The 19,098-nt window shown below is 37.5% G+C and overlaps 1 long non-coding RNA gene across 1 annotated transcript; it reads right to left on the bottom strand.

Moving 5' to 3' along the window:
• Positions 1–767: 767 nt before the first annotated feature.
• LOC130242743 (uncharacterized) lies at positions 768–3,359 on the bottom strand. Its single transcript, XR_008839084.1, has 2 exons — positions 3,295–3,359; positions 768–1,438 (listed from the first exon to the last, which is right to left on the bottom strand). It is a non-coding gene; the product is annotated as an uncharacterized LOC130242743 (long non-coding RNA).
• Between the last annotated feature and the right edge of the window lie 15,739 nt (positions 3,360–19,098).

The raw sequence follows: 19,098 nt of genomic DNA, 5'->3' as shown, positions 1-19,098 counted from the left end.
GGAAAATTTAGCTTACCCAGTTCACCTATACTGCATGTCTTTGGACTGTGGGGGAAACCGGAGCACCCAGAGGAAACCCACACGAATGTAGGGAGAACGTGCAAACTCCACACAGAAATGCCAACCGACCCAACCAAGGCTCGAACCAGCGACCTTCTTGCTGTGAGGCGACCGCACTACCTACTGCGTCACTGCGTCGCCAATGCAAATCTAATTAGATCCAATTATTTGGTAAACAAAGCAAGTCTTTCATATAATAGATCTACTAAAACAGAAAATATTACTTTACAAAATGTATTGTAAACAAATCATAAGAACATTTTCATGTTACTATTATTATATCACAAATAATATTAGTGAAATTAATTTAAAAAATGGAATAAATATAACTTTACACACATTTACACAAGTAAATACACAGACTCAATGATGGGCTAAAAATCTGCGGATTTCTGCGCGTGCAGATTGTCTGTGGGCCTACTCATGGGCTACTATGGTTCAGTGTGACCTTTTCTTAGTTGTCTGATTTCGTTTTAAGTAAGGCTTACATTTAAATATGTTTTATTTTGTTTTGAGTGTAGTCAATAAATAAAGGAATTAACAGATATGATCACAGAAATTACAAATTTTCCTTCTGTTTCTGAAGCACTTATTAAGACAATATATAAAGAGATAGTTGGCATGTAGCTGCAAATAGACTATAAGTGCACTTTCAAAATGTCTAAAGAGGGGAACATAAAAATAAAATGAAACAGACAGTCTCAAAGTGTTTTTATGAATGCAATTTATTCTATATTTTTTCAGCAACTACTGCATTATAGATGTTGCTAAAAAACAATACAGTGACACTGAAAAAAATAGTTCTGCTGGTTAATATTTTAGTTACAGTACATTACAGCCAGGGAAATGCTTCCTCATAAACCGATACAAGCCAGGATTTACTGCAGTTTGGCTTTTTGATATTTGGTTGAATGTTATTGGTGTTTGCCTCAAAATGGTCAGGGAGGCATTTGTTGCCAAATCTATCACAAGCTAGAATAACATAGTTCTCACGACGTTCCACTCTTTTGATTGTTTTAGTTGTACTGTCGATCTTCACTGTGATAAAGGAAAAGGGTGTCTTGCTGATGCAGAGGTTGCCCCGATACATCTTTCCTCCTGATGAACACACATTTGTCAAATTGTTTTTTAAACTCAAAGGAAAAAAGGACTGAACCGGCCTGTCCCAGGTGCCAATTCTGTTGATGTACTTTTTCCAGTTCTCTTTTTTCAGATCAGTTGGAAGGTCATCACGAATGTGGTTTTTGAGAAATGAGTTGTAAGCATTCACGTTTTTTGCTGGGGTGCAGGGCGTATTTGGGTGCTGCATGTCCAGTTCACACAGACCAGTGTGAAGTATGGAAGCCATGATGATCATCAATGACAGCATCTTTAGTATCTGAGGATAAAGGTAAATATAATATAATATAATATAATATAATATAATATAATATAATATAATATAATATAATATAATAATATAATAATACATTCTGACTGGTCAATCACATTTTAAAGGGTAATGAAACACCAAAACACATTTTTTGAGATGTTAACAGTCATATATGTGTCCCACGTTGCTAAAAACACTATCAGGACACATATATTTCACTAAAAAGTGAAAATTGGTTGTTTTTGCGTTATTTCGAGCAAATTCATTCTTCCAGTTTAAAAAGAAACTTTGAAGCTACGTGACGGCCATGAGATCTTTGTGTAAAATCCAGATGGCAAAGTTAGTTCATCTCGTCAGCAGTACTCTTTCAGTTTTTAAAGACATTCCTTTAGTTACTAAGTTTACAGTATGTTAATATCACCACAATATTATGGACTGAAAGATCCGCTTTAAATGCTGCTCTTCGAATGTAAACATGTAAACACCTTAATCAAACTATTACTGTCGTGTAGGATTTTCGCCGCATTTTGTAACAGGATAGTCTGTGTCGTACACACACGACTGTGTTTCTACCGAGAAATGTGGAGGTTTTTCTTCCCCATATGGCTTGCGGTATCAAATTCTATTAAAACTACACTCGTCCAGCAGTTCCTCGCATCCAATATCTCGTTTGTCACAGGGGCATGCATGAAATGTTCCTGAATGAATGTGAAAGTGCCAAACTGCAGTTAAAGTTGAAAAATTAATAATGAAACACCCAAAATCACATGAAACTCTAAAGGAAATGTAGATAGCATGGTGTCTAATTATGTGCAATAGCATGTAAAACGGGATCATGAAAGGAACATTCAAAACGCAACTCATGTAAACACCTTAATCATATTATTGTCTTATTGACATTAAGGCAAGTAATTCCATTACTGATGTCCATGTAAATGTAGTCACTGTCTGTGTACCCTGCATCTGTACTTGTGTGACCGGTGAAAATCAGCTGTAGTACACTTAATGAAACTCCCCTTTTTATGCAAACCCTTCCCTCTTTCTCCACTTGACACTCCCACCGCTGGACTCACACACTTTCCTGAGTTTTTTCAAACTATTGGTGGGGGGAGGGAAGGGGGGGGGGGGGGTGGGGGGGTTGATTGGGGTTTCATTTTATGCTATTCACCAAAAACAACCAGCAAAATATAAAAACAGTGTGTTCAGGGTGTTACAAAGCATCTTAACAATCATTCAGTGAGTATTTACATATGTATATTCAATATTCATATATCTGCCACGCTCCAGTTCTTTTCTTTTTGACGCCCTCTTGTGGCTAAATGATAAATATTATTAGGTGTGGTATTTGAAGCATTCATCGTTTGGTAAAAATTGTATAGTTCACCCCAGAAAAGAAAATTTACACATCATACTCTCTCAAGTGGTTCCAAACCTTTATGAGTTTTATCTGTTAAACACTAAAGTACATGGTTTGAAGTTGAAAACGTTACATCACTGACTAGTTGGAAAAGGAAATGCTATGGAAGTCAATAGTAACAAGTTTCCAGCTTTTTTTGTTGTGTTTAACAGAAGAAAGAAACCTTAACGTTTTAAAACAGGAAATATTAAAGTTTTAAAACTCCCTGTAAATGAGTTATACATGTTATTAATGAGGTAGTGTTCGGTGATAAATCCTCCCTTACAGTATACTACTTCTACTACTACTTCTACTACTAATAATAGAATATAAATAAATAAAACAGTAACAATAGTTATTCAAATAATTGCAGATGCCAGTTACAACTTAAAAAACTTTAACCATTTAACAATTTATTTTGTGTGACACATATCTATTCAATGCATAATTAGTAACAATACATTACCAAATGATGAAAAGTATTCTATCTCAACAGATGCAGTCAGATTTTTGCTCTCCGATTCAGTTTAGTAAGAGGGAGTGTTTGCTTTCTTATATAGCTGATGGTCTTGCATGAGTTGCAGGCAGATGATGTGGTGGTGTAAAAGGAAGTGGTACGACTGTGTTTTTTAGTTAACCACTAACTCTTTTAATTAAATTCATTTAATATGTTGGGGTCTTTAAACTGTCCTAATGATTATGTTCTTGATGCACTGCGCAGAGTATATGCATAGGGCATTGTGCAATATATAAAACGCAAGACATGCAGTTTTATGATAATGAAATAGCTCTCCAACCACCAAAAAAAAAAAAAAAATCTCTGGCATTAACAATTTAATCAGGTTTCAGTTACGGATGAGTTGTTCAAAATATTAAAATTTGCTCACTATTTACTCATCCTCAAGTTGTTCAAAATCTAATGACTCTCTTTATTCTGTTGAACACAAAAGAAGATATTATAAAGAAAGCCAGGAACCTTGTTCTTACTCATTTTGTTTTTCATTTCATTTGTTATCTAGAAATGACATTTGAAATAAAAGATGCAGATTTACTCACATATTAAAATATATTTGATTGATAACTGAACAATAACTGAACAATACTGTACAGACCCTTAAATACTGATATTTAAATTGACATTGCTGAGCTTCTTTACAAACGTTCAGTCACTAAATCTGGATACTTGATTCCACTCATTTAGGCCCACATCAAGACTTTTCTTGTCTTTTTAAAGGCACGTTATCTAGTTTTTGCAGCTAGATAGCACATAACCATACCAAGATGTGTTTATTTGAGTGTGAATCATGGCAGTGTTATCTTCATGGTGCTCCCGGCAAAAATCATGTTCATAGCTGTGCTAAAGTATTCAACACTTATTATCATGATAGTAGGAAGCAGTGTAATGCCGCAGTTTGAGCATAAAATTTCTGTTGTAAGGCACTGTGAAAAGGGGCGAGATTAAACAAGTTGATTAAACATCCAAAAAAAAGTGAGCGATTGGTCCATATTTAAAATTTCTGTACAGAGAGGTCATGTTATGATATTCGATTGGCCTCATGCAGTCACGTGATGCAATTTTGCAGGTCAGAGTTCACAAAGCTTGAACTTTGCAATGCAGCAAACTGCGAAACTTGTCGCTCGAGCTTCCATTTCCGATCTGCTGCATTCGCATCCGTATCAATGGAAGTCTATGGGGCAAAAAATGCAGTGTGACTGCAGCTTTAAGCTTAAGGTCGTCAAAGCAAAACAAAACAGCTGATGTAATTGCTAATGTGAGACAAGCCTGACACTGCACCAAAGCTGCAAAGCTTTGATTATGTTACAGATAACCACTTAATAATGTGGTTGCACTGTTTTGTCATTCTACAAGCTTTTGTTATAATGCAGCTCTTTGCAGCCTACATATTGAAGCGTCTTTAGTATTTTCTCTAAAGCCAAAACTGGAAATCGAGGGTATATGACATCATAAGCATGACAACACAGGATACAGTTCATGTCACTAATTAAATAAGCATATTTCTCTGGATTTGGACATTCTATAAACATTTGTAATAATGTAAGTACACGAGCCAGCAAATTATCTAACACGTCTAGTGTTTTTAACAGCAAAATACTACATATTGCCACACTTTTCTTTTAAATACCAGTAAATTGTATAGTTGAAGGGGTTGTTGAGGATGTGGGGATTGTGCCTGTCCAAGTTATTTATGTTTTTTATTCTTTTATAAAGTTCACATGTCGTGGTTTGTGTAAGGTGTTTGAAAACAAAACGAAATTAGCTGATTTCATTACTTTCCATTGAAAAATTACAAATATTACAATGAAAATATTAGTCAAATTTAGTATTGTTGTTGTTGTGTTATTATTATTATTAGAGTTTGTAAGTTAATCAAGGCTGATTATCTATTTGCAGAGTTTTACTTTATTAAACAAAAACAGAACATACTGCGAGAGGAACTGAAGAAATAGAGAATAGGGACAAATGCTTCTAGCAGGCTACACAGACATTTTATCAGAGCCCTGCCTTGTCTACCCTTTCTGTGTTGTCTATGTTTATCCTGTGTCTGAACACATAGCTCAGCCTGTGTTTGTGTCCGCCATGTGTTCTCCTATTCCTCCTTCCATGCTTCCTGGTGCCACACTCCCTTGTTTAGCCCTCATCTAGTCCTTGTTTGTGTAAGTGTTTCCACCTCCCATGTTCTTTTTTCCCTATATATTGTCTCTCTTCCCTCTCGTCTTTGCCAGTTCATTGTTTGTAAGTTGATCTTTGTGTGTGCGTGTGTGTGTGTGTGTGTGTGTGTGTGTGTGTGTGTGAGAAAGAGAGAGAGTGCTTCACCACCTCCTTGTCCAAAATATCCCTGTCTATATTATTATATTCTTTCTAGTTTGTTTATTTGCTGTTTTTAGATGTGTTGCGATGTTTCTCTTGACTTATTTTTTCATCAGCCATTTTAGTTATTGTAGTCTTTTACTTTTATTTGACTTATATTTTATTTGGCTTATAGTTTCCACAAAATATTTCTTATTGGTCCGTGAAGCACTCCACATGCGGCCGGTGGTTTTACTCTCTGGCAACATGTTGCCCTGGCACCTTAAAGCTGATTCCCACTCACTTTAGAATTCCCCCCAAAATTGACTTATATGTTCCTCATTGTCCCTAAGTAAGCAACATCCGCTTTATAATTGAAATACCTGTTTTATGTGTCATCATTACGCAATGTGGCGATGAAGCTTTCCACTTCCTTGTTGTTGGTAAAGCTACGATTTTTGCCTTCCCAAGTGAATCTCAGAGTTGCGTGGAACACAAGAGTATATCTCACATTAAGCTGCTGAAGCACCTTCTTAGCAGGCAGGAACGTCATACATTTTTTAGCCAGCTCCCTCATCGTATCAGGAAACACAGATAATTTGACATTCTCCCACTCAAATCCATACCATATTCGCGAGGCTCGCAGTACTTTCTCACGTGCTGATTGCCCTAAAAACCTGATCGGTGTCAATGGTTGATCCTGGCTGGGCATGGGGGCCAGTTTTCATGTGCCCTCTCAATTCGTACTCCCCTTCCATTTCGATCGCCAGCCCTTCACTCGGAATTTTCTACATGCACTCTTTTAGCATCCCATTCGTCCCGTGTTTCTCTTTCAGCCCCACAAGCCTTACATTATTTCTCTTACTGGGGTTTTTAAGCATTTGAACTTGCTCCAAAAAATTCTTTATTTTCTTTTCTTTAACATCCTTGTCAGTCGCCAGGCGCTTTGTCGCAGCTTCCAGCTGTGAAATTCGGCCCTCTGTTACTCATTTTAGTAACTTTAGCAAACAGTTTTTCCATACTCAATTTTGTGTCAGCCAGTTTTCTGGGTGAGCTCGATGCTGCCTTCACCTCTGTGGGTGGTGAAGTCTGTCTCATCACTATGCGATTTGCTTTCTTGAAATATTTGGATGTTGTTGTCATCATAATGTAGTCCAAAATGTGATTAAGTCATTCAAGTTTGGGTCATAAACGGTCTTAGATTATTTTTTCCAAAGAAAAGTCAATTGTTTATCATAAATGATGCTATAATTAGCGAGTGGATAGGAGCTTATCTAAGGAGCTGCCATCTTGCTTGAGGTACTCACGTGACTCCCCCTCATTCCATTCTTTATGAGATTTAGAGATTATTATACGGTGTAGGCTTAAAATCATCATTCCCATCCTGTGGTTTCTCATTTTGCATGTTGACCAGATAAATGAACATGGACACATTTATGTTTGAGTTTGTCATGGCCTATTGTGACACTCAGTTCAGCTCATCAGTTCACATTCACTTCAATGAAAATCATGACTCCAGCTGCAGCGCAGAATCAATTCAGTCACCATGAATCCAAAAGGTCCATTCTTGTTGGCATGTTCTTATGCAAATGTTTTATGCTGAATCTTTCTCCATTTGTTAATCATGCATGCAGAGCTTTTCACATGACTGTATGTTAAACAATGTGAGGAAATATGATGGATTTTTTTTTTGTTGGATGGAATTGTGCAAGATTCTAGCTTCAAATCTGATTGTCTCTATAGCGTGAGAGCCTACTAGACAATACCTTCATGGTGATGCAGAGAGATGTGAAAATATCCATCACAGGCCCATAATAAGTCCTTTAAGCATCGCGTGCGTGTGGCATGTAGACCACAGGAAATTGTTCTTTCCTGACCCCTGCTTATCTTACACCACAAACTTCAGAAATGATGATCAAATTCTCCACTGAGTCAGAGTAATACTAGGGTAAAGGGTGAGAAAAAAAAATTCCCCCTTCATTAAAGGTCCAGCGTGAAATTTTGACTGCTGGGTGAACTCACACTTAAATGAACATTTCCCACCCCCACAATCCTACCTGTTCGACATTTATTCTTGCTATGGTGCTTCCATTGTCAATTTGTGGACTCCCTGGGGAAATAATCATTTCTGAAAAAGAGAGATGTTGGAGATGTGCATAAAAAAAATCAGTTGATGGAAACGCCAAGATGGACATAACTTTTGAAAATATGCATAAAAAGCATATGCGCATAACTGAGTAGGATAAACTCTTTATTCAATCAGAAAATATGTGCAAAAACTAAGATGGAAACACTTCCAGTATGTGTATTAAAAAAGGTTTGTTATAAGAGATCATATGATGATGAAAATGTGTGTGAACGGATAAACCAGCAGGCTGAGCACATTGTAAAACATCTGAAATGTTGTTTTGGTCATTCTAAAATGCCTTACCCATTTTAGTGTTAATGTTATTATATTATTAATAACCTCCAGAGCGTCTGAAGCATGTCAAGAACGTCTGTTCTCCATGTCTCATGGCTTCAAATGCCACCCCGTGTTCATTGTGTGTCGGCGTTGTCTTCTGAGGTGACAGTCATTTATTAAATAAAGAAAAGATTCACGTAGCTTCTTTTACTGCAGTAAATTCTGTTTGATACTGTTGATATTTGTGTCGATTTTGTTCGCTTTGACTCGTTGGATGAAAACGCTGCTTTATTGTACATCTTTTATGCGATATTCCGGTTTGCACATTTACATTTACATTTAGTCATTTAGCAGACACTTTTATCCAAAGCGACTTACAAATGAGGACAAGGAAGCAATTCACACAACTATAAGAGCAGCAGTGAACAAGCGCTATAGACAAGTTTCAGGTGTGTAAAGTCTAAGAAGCAAAGCATTAGTAAATTTTTTTTTTTTTTTTGAGAGAGAGAGAGAGAGAGAGGAGAGAGGAGAGAGAAGAGAGAGAGGAGAGAGAGAGAGAGATAGAGAGAGAGAGAGAGAGAGAGGAGAGAGAGAGAGAGGAGAGAGAGACTAGAGATGAGAGAGAGAGAGAGAGAGAGAGGGCACAGTTAGTGGTATAGCCAGAGAGGCAGTTGCAGATTAGGAAGGAAAGTGGAGACTAAACAGTTGCGTTTTTAGTCGTTTCTTGAAGACAGCAAGTGACTCTGCTGTTCTGATGTAGTTAGGGAGTAAAATAAATAAACTTAAATAACTTAAATAACATAAATTGAATTAGCATTTTTGGATGGAAACATAGCTATTGCCTACATTTCAGTAACATATGAGAATGGCTTGTCCTTTTTTAATGAATAATTACCTTAAATTCACTGCCCTTCGATAGGGACATCTACTGTAACTAGATTAATGGGATTATTACTCGTTCGACAAACTATTTTTTAGTTCTGCTTATATTCTAAATGTCATATCAACCTCTTGATCAATAATAAAGGCAGACACACACACAAGTGCACTTTTAAATCTATTAAAACTCAATTTTAGAAAGTTTATCTTAAACTGATCAGCGTGTGTAAAAGTGGGAACCTTAAATTAAATATTTCCACCGAACATTGAGTTAAGGTTATATGCATTGTTTTTTGTCAAACCTTTTGTAGAAATTATGCAATACCCTATTTTATGTAATTTAATCCAATTACATCTGAATAACTTCAAAATTACAGCCAATTTTTCAAGTGAAAAGTCTATAAATGTCACACATTACATTACTTATTGCCTACAAAGCACAGAGAGGTATTGAAGACGCTATTTTAACCTTGCTCCATACGATCAGCAAACACATTCAGCACCCTGGTGCTTTTGCCAGAATTTTATTTATTGATTTTAGTTCAGCTTTTAACACTGTCAAAGTTGACATTTTACTGAATCGATTATTAAAGCTTAATATTAATGAGCACCTAGTGTTATGGATACATTTTTTTTAACTGATCGTCCTCAAAGATGGTCTGTACAGGGTTCAATATCTGAAGAGGTTGTTTTGAACACTGGAGCACCCCAAGGCTGTGCGATATCACCTGCATTATTTTCGATGTATATAAGTGAAATGCAGATTTCTAAAGGCAATATTACCCTACTCAAGTATGCTGATGACATTGCTGTGGTTGGACTTATTGTCAAAGGAAAGGAGAAGCTAGAGAGGGCCTACTTTGAGCACATAGAACATCTGGTGACATGGTGCGAGGAGAGTGCTTTGTCACTGAATGCTTTGAAAACTAAAGAACTAATTAATAGTAGGGAAGGGCAGCCTATATGTCATCCAGTTACTATTGAGGGTCAACATGTGGAGATTGTAAACTGTTTTAATTTGGGGATTATTTTAGATAGTGGCTTAAATGTTGGTGAACATGCAGACTATATCTATAAAAAGAAAGAGAACACAGAAACTCTTTCTTTTTTTAGGAAATTAATAGTTTTAATGTTAGTAAGGGTATTCTGAGGAAGGTTTATACAAGTTTGGTTGAAAGTATTATCCCCTATAATATTTCTTGCTGGTACAGAAATCTTGGAGCTAGAAGCAAGTATAAACTTGCAACGATCGTTAACGTGGCTAGTAAGATCATAATGGACCCCCAGAAGCAGCTTGTGGAACTATATGTAAACCAGACCAGACGGAATGCCTCACAGATGGTTCAGAACTCATCTCATCCTCTTTATTATGAATTTGAAAAGCTTCCTTCTGGTAGTACCCACAGCAAAAACAAATATTTTTAAGAAATCTTTTATACTGTCTGCTATTACCATATTGAATAAATGGTCATGAAGTAGATTTTATGTCTAGGTTTGTGTGTTGGAAATCTGTGGTGTAGGAAGCTTTGTGCTCTGTGTTTTTGTTTTTGTATTTGTGATGTTTGGGAGGCCAGAAATGAATTTCCACATGTGTGAACAAAGTTTTCTATTTCTATTTTATTATACTTAAATATTTCAATACTTTAACTGTAAACTTTCGCATTAACTTGAGCAGCTATGTTTTGCCACACTGTCTCTGTTTCACTGATGCAGTGGTGTTGCTTTTTTAAATAAATGGTCATATTTGCTATACCTTTGCATGAGCACATCAAGTTCAAGTGGAGAAAGAAATGCTGTTCTATTTTTTTCAGATGTTGCCATGGTTACTTAAAATATCTGCGCTCCATTGATAATGTCTTTTTATAGTGACCGTGTGCGTGCTTAACTCTGAGTTAAGCTGCTGTCACACTAGACTTTTCTCCCCATAGACTTCCATTCTTATGCGTCAGACAGGAAATGCAAGGTCGTGCGTCAAGTTTCACAGATCGCTGCGTTGCAAAGTTCAAGCTTGGTGAACTCTGAAATCGCATAACATGACTGCCTGAGACCAATCGATGATCAAAACATGACCTCTCTAGACAGATATGTAAAATATGGACCAATCGCTCGCTTTTTTAAATGTCTAAACATCTTGTTTAATCCCACCCCTTTTCGCAACGCCGTATGACAGAATTTCGCAAGTTCAAACTCTAGTGTGACAGCAGCCTTAGTCTACTCAATGTTACTCAAAGACTTTGTTACTCAAAGAAACCTAAAACTGAGTTTTAAGCTTTTGGTAAGTCAACACAAAGTTCAAGTTTAAACTCTAAGTTGGTTTAAACCTCCTTACTGAAACAGGCCCCTGATCAAACTAATTAAGTCCTTCAGGCTTGTTTGAAGCCTACAGGTAAGTGTGTTGGAGCAGGATTGGAACTAAACTGTGCAGGGCTGCAGCCCTCTAGGAATTGAGTTTGACACCCCTAGCTTAGTCTCTTGTTTTTAGAAGTGAATGAACCGCCAACTATTCCGGCATATATTTTATGCAGCGTTTGCCCTTCCAGCCACAACCCAGTAATGGGCAACACACATGCACGCTCTCATTCACACATACACTTATACACTACGGCCATTTTTATTTACCTAATTTAACTAATCTGAGCACCCTAAGGAAACCCATGTGAACATGCAAACTCCACAGAGAAACGCCAACTGACCCAGCTGGGACTTGAACCAGCAACCTTCTTGCTGTGAGGTGACAGTGCTAACCACTGAGCCATTTTGAAATTTGCAATGGATCAATACAGGGTTGATATAAATCTCTGCAAACACAATGGATAATGTCATGGCAGCAAATTGACAACTTTTATATATTATAATTTATTTAATTTAAATAAATTATATTATATTTAAATCCAAGTAGATTTATAGTGTATTTATTTTGATTGCAAACAAAGTAATTGCATTAATAAATTACTTTGACAAAAGCATATAAACAGTGTGTGTGTCTGTCTATTATAATCCTTTTTTTGATCTCCATGAGTACAGCTTAAAACAACAGCTTAAAAATCACACAGAATGAAATATTTAGAATGAATATAAATATAAATATGATTAGACAAACTTTTTTTTTACTATTTTAAAAATAATAATGAAATGAGCAAAGCTAAAAAGTACCTTCAGACATTTTTGTTAGGTCATCACAGGTTAAAATACATCCTCAAAAGTAACACAATGTTATTTCCCATTAGCATTGTTGCAGTCTGGTCATCATCTGGTGTGGTATTATTTCTGTTATGGTATGCCTCAAAATGATCAGCTAGACATGGGTTCCCAGTTTTATCTCGGACAAGAATAACATGCTTGGTCTCAGAAAATACACTTTTGGCACTGTTAGATGTGTCGATCTTCACAGTTGTGAATGAACGTCTTCTCGCTGACATAGTGTTTACTATATCTTTCCCCTCGATGAACACATAGCTAACACATTCTCTTTTTTTCACTGTAGGGAAAGAATGAATGAACTGAATATTTTCTATTTTTGTTTTTATCTAGAACTTGTCACACATTGCCCACATTGATGTGTTGGCTCACATCAGCCGCATTTCCATTGTCATGCCTAAAGCGAGCGTGCCAATAATTTGCTATGGTTACAACTGATTTAGTTACAAAATAACTTGATAAAATAATAAAACATGAAATAATAACAACATAATATTAATTGTACCCAGCTTAAAATTGAAAAAAGTTACCAGAGAGAGGGAGAGAACAGAGAGTAGGGCCCAGAGAGAGCCAGATAGCAGTAGAGCAAGAGAAGAAAGACTTCAGAGCAGGAGAAGAGCAGAGCAGGAAAGAGACAGAGCAAAAGTTACAATCTAATTTTGTATCTTCCTTGTCCATGAGACCAAAGCCCAAATACTGAGACATTTAAACTGACCAATGAAGAGCTTCATTAATATGTGACCACATCATAAAACCCCTGAAATCCAGACACAGCTCACCCAGGGCCTGATTTTTTTTTATATCAGCACTACCTTTGGAATCTGGACCTTCTTGGGGAAAAATATTTTTTGCAACAAAACATAAACTGGTTTATATATTATGTTTATTTATAACATAAAATGGTTTGCAATAAAACAAATGCATATGATAATTTACACCCTAATTATATGCAACATCTTTAAATTATTCTCTTAAATAAAGGGGAATTTACCTATCATGTGTCATGTAGCCTAGTGAAAAAAGAAAAAAAAACTATATGTTTAAGAGCCCTACTTAAATCAGAATGTTATAAAAATACACTACCTGACAAAAGTCTTGTCGCCTTTCCAAGTTTTAGGAACAACAAATAATAACTCGACTTCTAGTTGATCATTTGGTATCAAAAGTGGCTTATATGAAACTCAAAGGCCTCTAGAGTATGCTTAGTTTACCAAAATAAAATATGATCATGCCTTGATTTTTATTTATTTAATTAGGACAGTAAGGTCTGACTTTGCTTAGACAAAAGTCTTGTCACATAACAGAAATAATGTACAGTATAAAATATAAAGTCATGGTGCAGTGGAAAAAGAATGAATATTGTGGATGACTCCCATGAGCTTGGAGGACTGCATCCATACATCTCTGCAATGACTCAAATAACTTATTAATAAAGTCATCTGGAATGGCAAAGAAAGCGTTCTTGCAGGACTCCCAAAGTTCATCAAGATTTTTTGGATTCATCTTCAATGCCTCCTCCCTCATCTTAGCCCAGACATGCTCAATAATGTTCATATCGGGTGACTGTGCTGGCCAATCCTGCAGCACCTTGACCTTCTTTGCTTTCAGGAACTTTGATGTGGAGGCTGAAGTATGAGAAGGAGCGTTATCCTGCTAAAGAATTTGCCCTCTCCTGTGGTTTGTAATGTAGTGGACAGCACAAATGTCTTCACACCTCAGGCTGTCGATGTTGCCATCCACACTGCAGATCTCTTACACGCCCTCATACTGAATGTAACCCCAAACCATGACATTTCCTTCACCAAACTTGACTTATTTCTGTGAGAATCTTCCAATTCCAGTAGGTCTTCTGCAGTGTTTTGATGACTGGGATGCGGTTCAACAGATGATTCATGGGAACAATCTACCTTCTGCCAACTAGAAGTCAATGTGTTGCTCTTACATCTGGGATTAACGACAAAACTTTTGTCAGGCAGTGTACATTTTATACAGAGTTATTATCAGAGAAATCCTGTGCTTTTATATGACAAGTGGTGCACTGGGTCATTGCCCATGTGTTAGTGGTGAGACCACTTGATGCACGATGCCAACAGTCAGACAGCGAGTAAATGAATCTGAATAAAAATACATAAGCACATAAAAAAAATATATAATGCATATAGACATATAATTTAATGCTGTACAGTATCATGCCATTTGTTTGCTTTGGTTGTCTCCATTTTGATCGTTTCATGATGATACAATGGTGTGCTTTATCTGCCTCATACTGAGTTGACTTACTTCTTCCTGCTGAACTGAGTGGGTTGTGTGATGTTTGGGGCCAGGGTTTGCACGCGCAAAGCTATTGGCCTGAAACGTGTCATGTTTTCGGCTGCACTGCTCAAGTTCCTGGGCTATTGGGAGTTCAAAGAAATCACATAGTATTTTTCTTGTTAACACACAGATTAAAGCTCAGATTTAAGATCTTGCCTCCAGATTTTAATAATTAATTAACTAATGTTTTTGTTTTATTGCTATCTAGATTGTTTGGTGTGTTTTCATGTAGATGTTGCTGAAGGAACTTGTCATACCCATTTTGGTCTTTCACTTCAGTGCAGGGCTGATCTGCGTGCAGCATGTCCAGCTCACTCAGACAATTGTGGAGCCTGAGTGTCAAGAAGACCATGAATGACCGTGTTTTCAGCATCTGGAGATAATAAAATGTTCGTTTTCAGTATCAGAATTCAAAGGAAATTGTAGAAAGGTTTTATTTGACTTGTTTAATTATAATGAAAGCTAAATATTGACGAGGATGCTTTTATACACAATAGTTTTTTAAGTGGAAAAAAACATAACCACAGTGAAAAGTCTCTGGGTTCAGTCAAATATGCAAGATTTTTGTTGGAGCTTTTGATAATTTGATCTGTGAGCTGGTATGAATTACTTGCAGCTATACAGTAGTAGTATTATATGAGAAGAAAGAAAGCACAGGGAAGTAGTTAACTATTGGTCAGCATGTATAAATTTGTCTAATGTTAATGTATTAGTTATTGAGTTTCACAAAAAAACAACTCCTTTTACTTGCACTGTACACACACATATTAAAAGTAAAAAGTAAAAGAAACGCTAAAGTGTTATTAAACGTGTTCTCTTTACCTCGCCACCAGTGTGCAGCATCTACTTTTAATGACCACAGAGTCAGGACCCTGGTTTAATGTCTCATCTGAAATACAGCGCTCACTAACAGTATAGCGTCGCCTTCACTATACTGGGGCATTAGCACACACACACACAGACTGCAGGCTGAAGTCCCACTGTTGGTCTAACTAACACCATTTCCAACAGCAACCTAATTTTCCCATGTGATCTCCCATCCAGGTACTAACCAGGCTCCTCCCTGCTTAGCTTCAGTGAGTAAGCAGTCTTGGGCTGCGGGTTGATATGGCAGTGATATGTTCTTGTTTTTCAGCAATTACTAAGTTGTCATTAATGTACATTTTGTTTAAAAATTGATGACTGGTTTTATGTAATTGGACAAATACATTTGCTAAATGATTATATGTAATAGCTATATTCCAGATTACTGTATGTAAGCACATGCATTATGACTGTCAGTGTCCTTTTAGTGAGATAAACTTGACAATTTTGATATACTGTTGAAGTTTGAACATTTAAAATGGGTCATCACCTTTCATCAAACATTTTTGAAAGATTTTATGCATGGCATATTGATGAAAAGTGTTATTATTGTTGAACAAGAGAAAAAACAAACAAGCATTATAGCATGTTCCAAAACAGAATTTATAGTATGTTTTAATTTTTTGTTGGCACTTCACATAGACATTCATTCATTTTCCTTCAGCTTATTCCCTTTATTCATCAGGGGTCGCCACAGCGCAATGAATCACCAACTTACCAGCATATGTTTTTACACAGCGGATGTCCTTCCTGCAACCCAGCACTGGGAAACACCCATTCAAGCACATACACTACGGCCAGTTTAGTTTACCAAATTCACTATAGTGCATGTCTTTGGACTGTGGGGGAAACCGGAGCACCCGGAGGAAACTAAGGGGCACAGGGTAAATCATCTTTTTGGCTTTGTGGCTGTTCATCAAGACGACGACAAGGTTTGTTTGAGCCCGGGTCGACCATGGCTCGTTATTATATGTGTATATATTTACGCTGTAAAAGATCTCTCGGCTGTGTATTTTAAACATGGCGGCTCTTTTGTTTTCATTCTGGCTTGTTGCGTAAGCGAATGATGTATCTCTGTTAACCAATAGCGTTCAGCTGCGCGTCCAGCTCCGCCTTTGGGTGTTTGGTACCCTTTCGAAAGGGTGCCGAAAAAGTGGTACATTTCAGTTCAGTACGCCTTTTGACAGTGGAAACGGCCATAAAAGCATACCAAACCGTACCGTACCACTCAGTGGAAACGGGCTATAAGGTCTCAGTGCTTTGTGATACATATTAGATGACTCAGCATCTGATGATATTAAACTGGCATTTTTATAGAAGAAAGACTAGCCCAAACATTTCATTTTGTCTTTCACAAGCGTGAGGTAAAAGATGGGTACAGTCTAACAGTCTAGCATGTTGAACTCTCATCTGCACTCAGCAACAGCTTCCTCATTAGACCACACACATCAGTAAGGCATTGACTACAGTGGCCCCATCTTGTATTCTTTACATACTGGAAGTGTTTTGGTCTCAAAACCAGTTTTGATGAGTCTGAGAATGGTGCAACAGAAGAACCTAAAAATTATTAAAAGCAGACCAGGATTAAAAGCCTCTTTGAATTTTTCATAAAACAAGCCTGCAGCATTACTGGAGGATCCATTGGAACTTACCGGTATGTCAAGAAGATGACATAGCAAAGTCGAGTAAAGGAGGTCGAGCCTTCTCATTTATAGCTCCTAAACTCTGGAATAGCCTTCCTGATAACGTCCGAGGCTCAGACACACTCTCCCAATTCAAAACTAGATTAAAGACCTATCTGTTCAGTAAAGCATACACTTAGGGGGCTTCCACACAGGTTATGCATCTTGCTGATATACACTGTGAACATCAGCTACGCTAATTATTTTCTTTATTCTCCATTTCCACCTGGGAATACTCTTCCCGAGGCCCTCAGACTATGCAGAGTCACTGATTCGATCCAAGACCAACGACGAGATGATCCCAAGGTTTCCATATCCTGGACCTGGCCGAATCCTGAGCAACTACTGCGATGGTCATGGAAGAGTGGAGAACATGAGACTGTTTCCTGTGACGCTCCAGAGACAGACGAGTCTTCGCTGAGGCCAGCTTCCAGCCTCCGCCACTGAGACTGCAGCTCTGCACAAGACGTTTGGCCAGCGGAGAAATTAAAATGGTCGTGCCCAACTGAGCCTGGTTTCTCTCAAGGTTTTTTTTCTTCACTTCCGCCTTTAGTGAAGTTTTTTTTCCCTCTACGCTGTCGCCACTGGCTTGCATGGTTCGGGATCTATAGAGCTGCGCATCGTTGGATTTGCTCTTCAGTATTTGGACTCTCAGTAGTGATTATTAAACCACACTGAACTGAGCTAAACTGAACTGAACTTAAACACTACAAACTTAACTACACTGTTCCTATTTACTATGACCTTTTATGTGAAGCTGCTTTGACACAATCTACATTGTATAAGCGCTATACAAATAAAGGTGAATTGAATTGAATTGAAGATGAGCCTTTTTTGATATCTCTGTCAGCATCAGCCAGGCCCTGAGAAGATGCTGCAGGACAGCATGTCTGCACACACTGCAAATGCTACCCTGCAGTCTTCTTTGTGTCCCTCATCAGGGCAATTGGTGAGTACTTTGGTCTGGTATTAGGGTCTGTATACTGTTCTCCCAGTGTCTACTGAGTTTCAGCCGGAAGAAATGGAGAACTTCCTGCCATTGTGTCAATTGCTAATGTATTTTGCCATACTGAAGTATACTGTATGCTTGATGTATCCCAAATGGCCTGTCCCACCAAAGGAAAGTTATAACATATCCATTCTGTTTTGACTGGTTGATCAAGGCTCAGGTTTCAGTAATGAAACAAAAGAATGAGACAATAATCATAATAATAATAATAATAATAATAATAATAATAATAATAATAAAGAAGGTCGCTGGTTTGAGTCTCGGCTGGGTCAGTTGGCATTTCTGTGTGGAGTTTGCATGTTCTCCCCATGTTCGCATGGGTTTCCTCCAGGTGCTCCGGTTTCCCCCACAAGTCCAAAGACGTGGTACAGGTGAATTGGGTATGTTAAAATCGACTGTAGTGTATGAGTGTGTGTGTGTGTGTGTGTGTGTGCGTGTGTGTGTGTGTGTGTGTGAGAATGTTTCCCAGTGATTGGTGGCGGCTGGAAGGGCATCCGCTGTGTAAAACATATGCTGGATAAGTTGGCGGTTCATTCAGCTGTGGTGACCTCAGATTAATAAAGAGATTAAGCCGAAAAGAAAATGAATGCATAATAATAACAATAAAGAAGGTCGCTGGTTCGAGCCTTGGCTGGGTCAGTTGGCATTTCTGTGTAGAGTTTGCATGTTCTCCCCGCGTTCACGTGGGTTTCCTTCAGGTGCTCTGCTCTTTGTTTGTTGTTTTGGCCTTGCCCCCTTCTGAATTAATACCCTGTTTTCTGTTATATTTTGATATATGTAAAACTTTTCTCTTTTTCTTGATTTGACCTTGTTTAAGTCTCTTGCCATTCTGTTTGAGGAGATCTCTCTCTCTTTTTCCAGCTGTTGCACATGACCCATCACCAATCATTTTCTGTTGCGGTCACATCCCTAGACCTAAAAAGAGTCTGGCCCACACCACAAATAGTTAAATGAATACAATAATCCACATTTCAAAATGCTGGATATTTGTTTTTTCTACATTTACCATATTAAAACACCAACCAAAACTAAGTCATTCAGTCAAACCATTACCACTACTTATCTGTCAGTCATAGTGCATAGACAGAAAAATGCCATTAATTCTATATCTG

This window comes from Danio aesculapii, chromosome 16, assembly GCF_903798145.1.
Source record: "Danio aesculapii chromosome 16, fDanAes4.1, whole genome shotgun sequence".
Lineage (NCBI taxonomy): Eukaryota > Metazoa > Chordata > Actinopteri > Cypriniformes > Danionidae > Danio > Danio aesculapii.
This window is presented reverse-complemented; position numbering and strand designations above follow the sequence as displayed.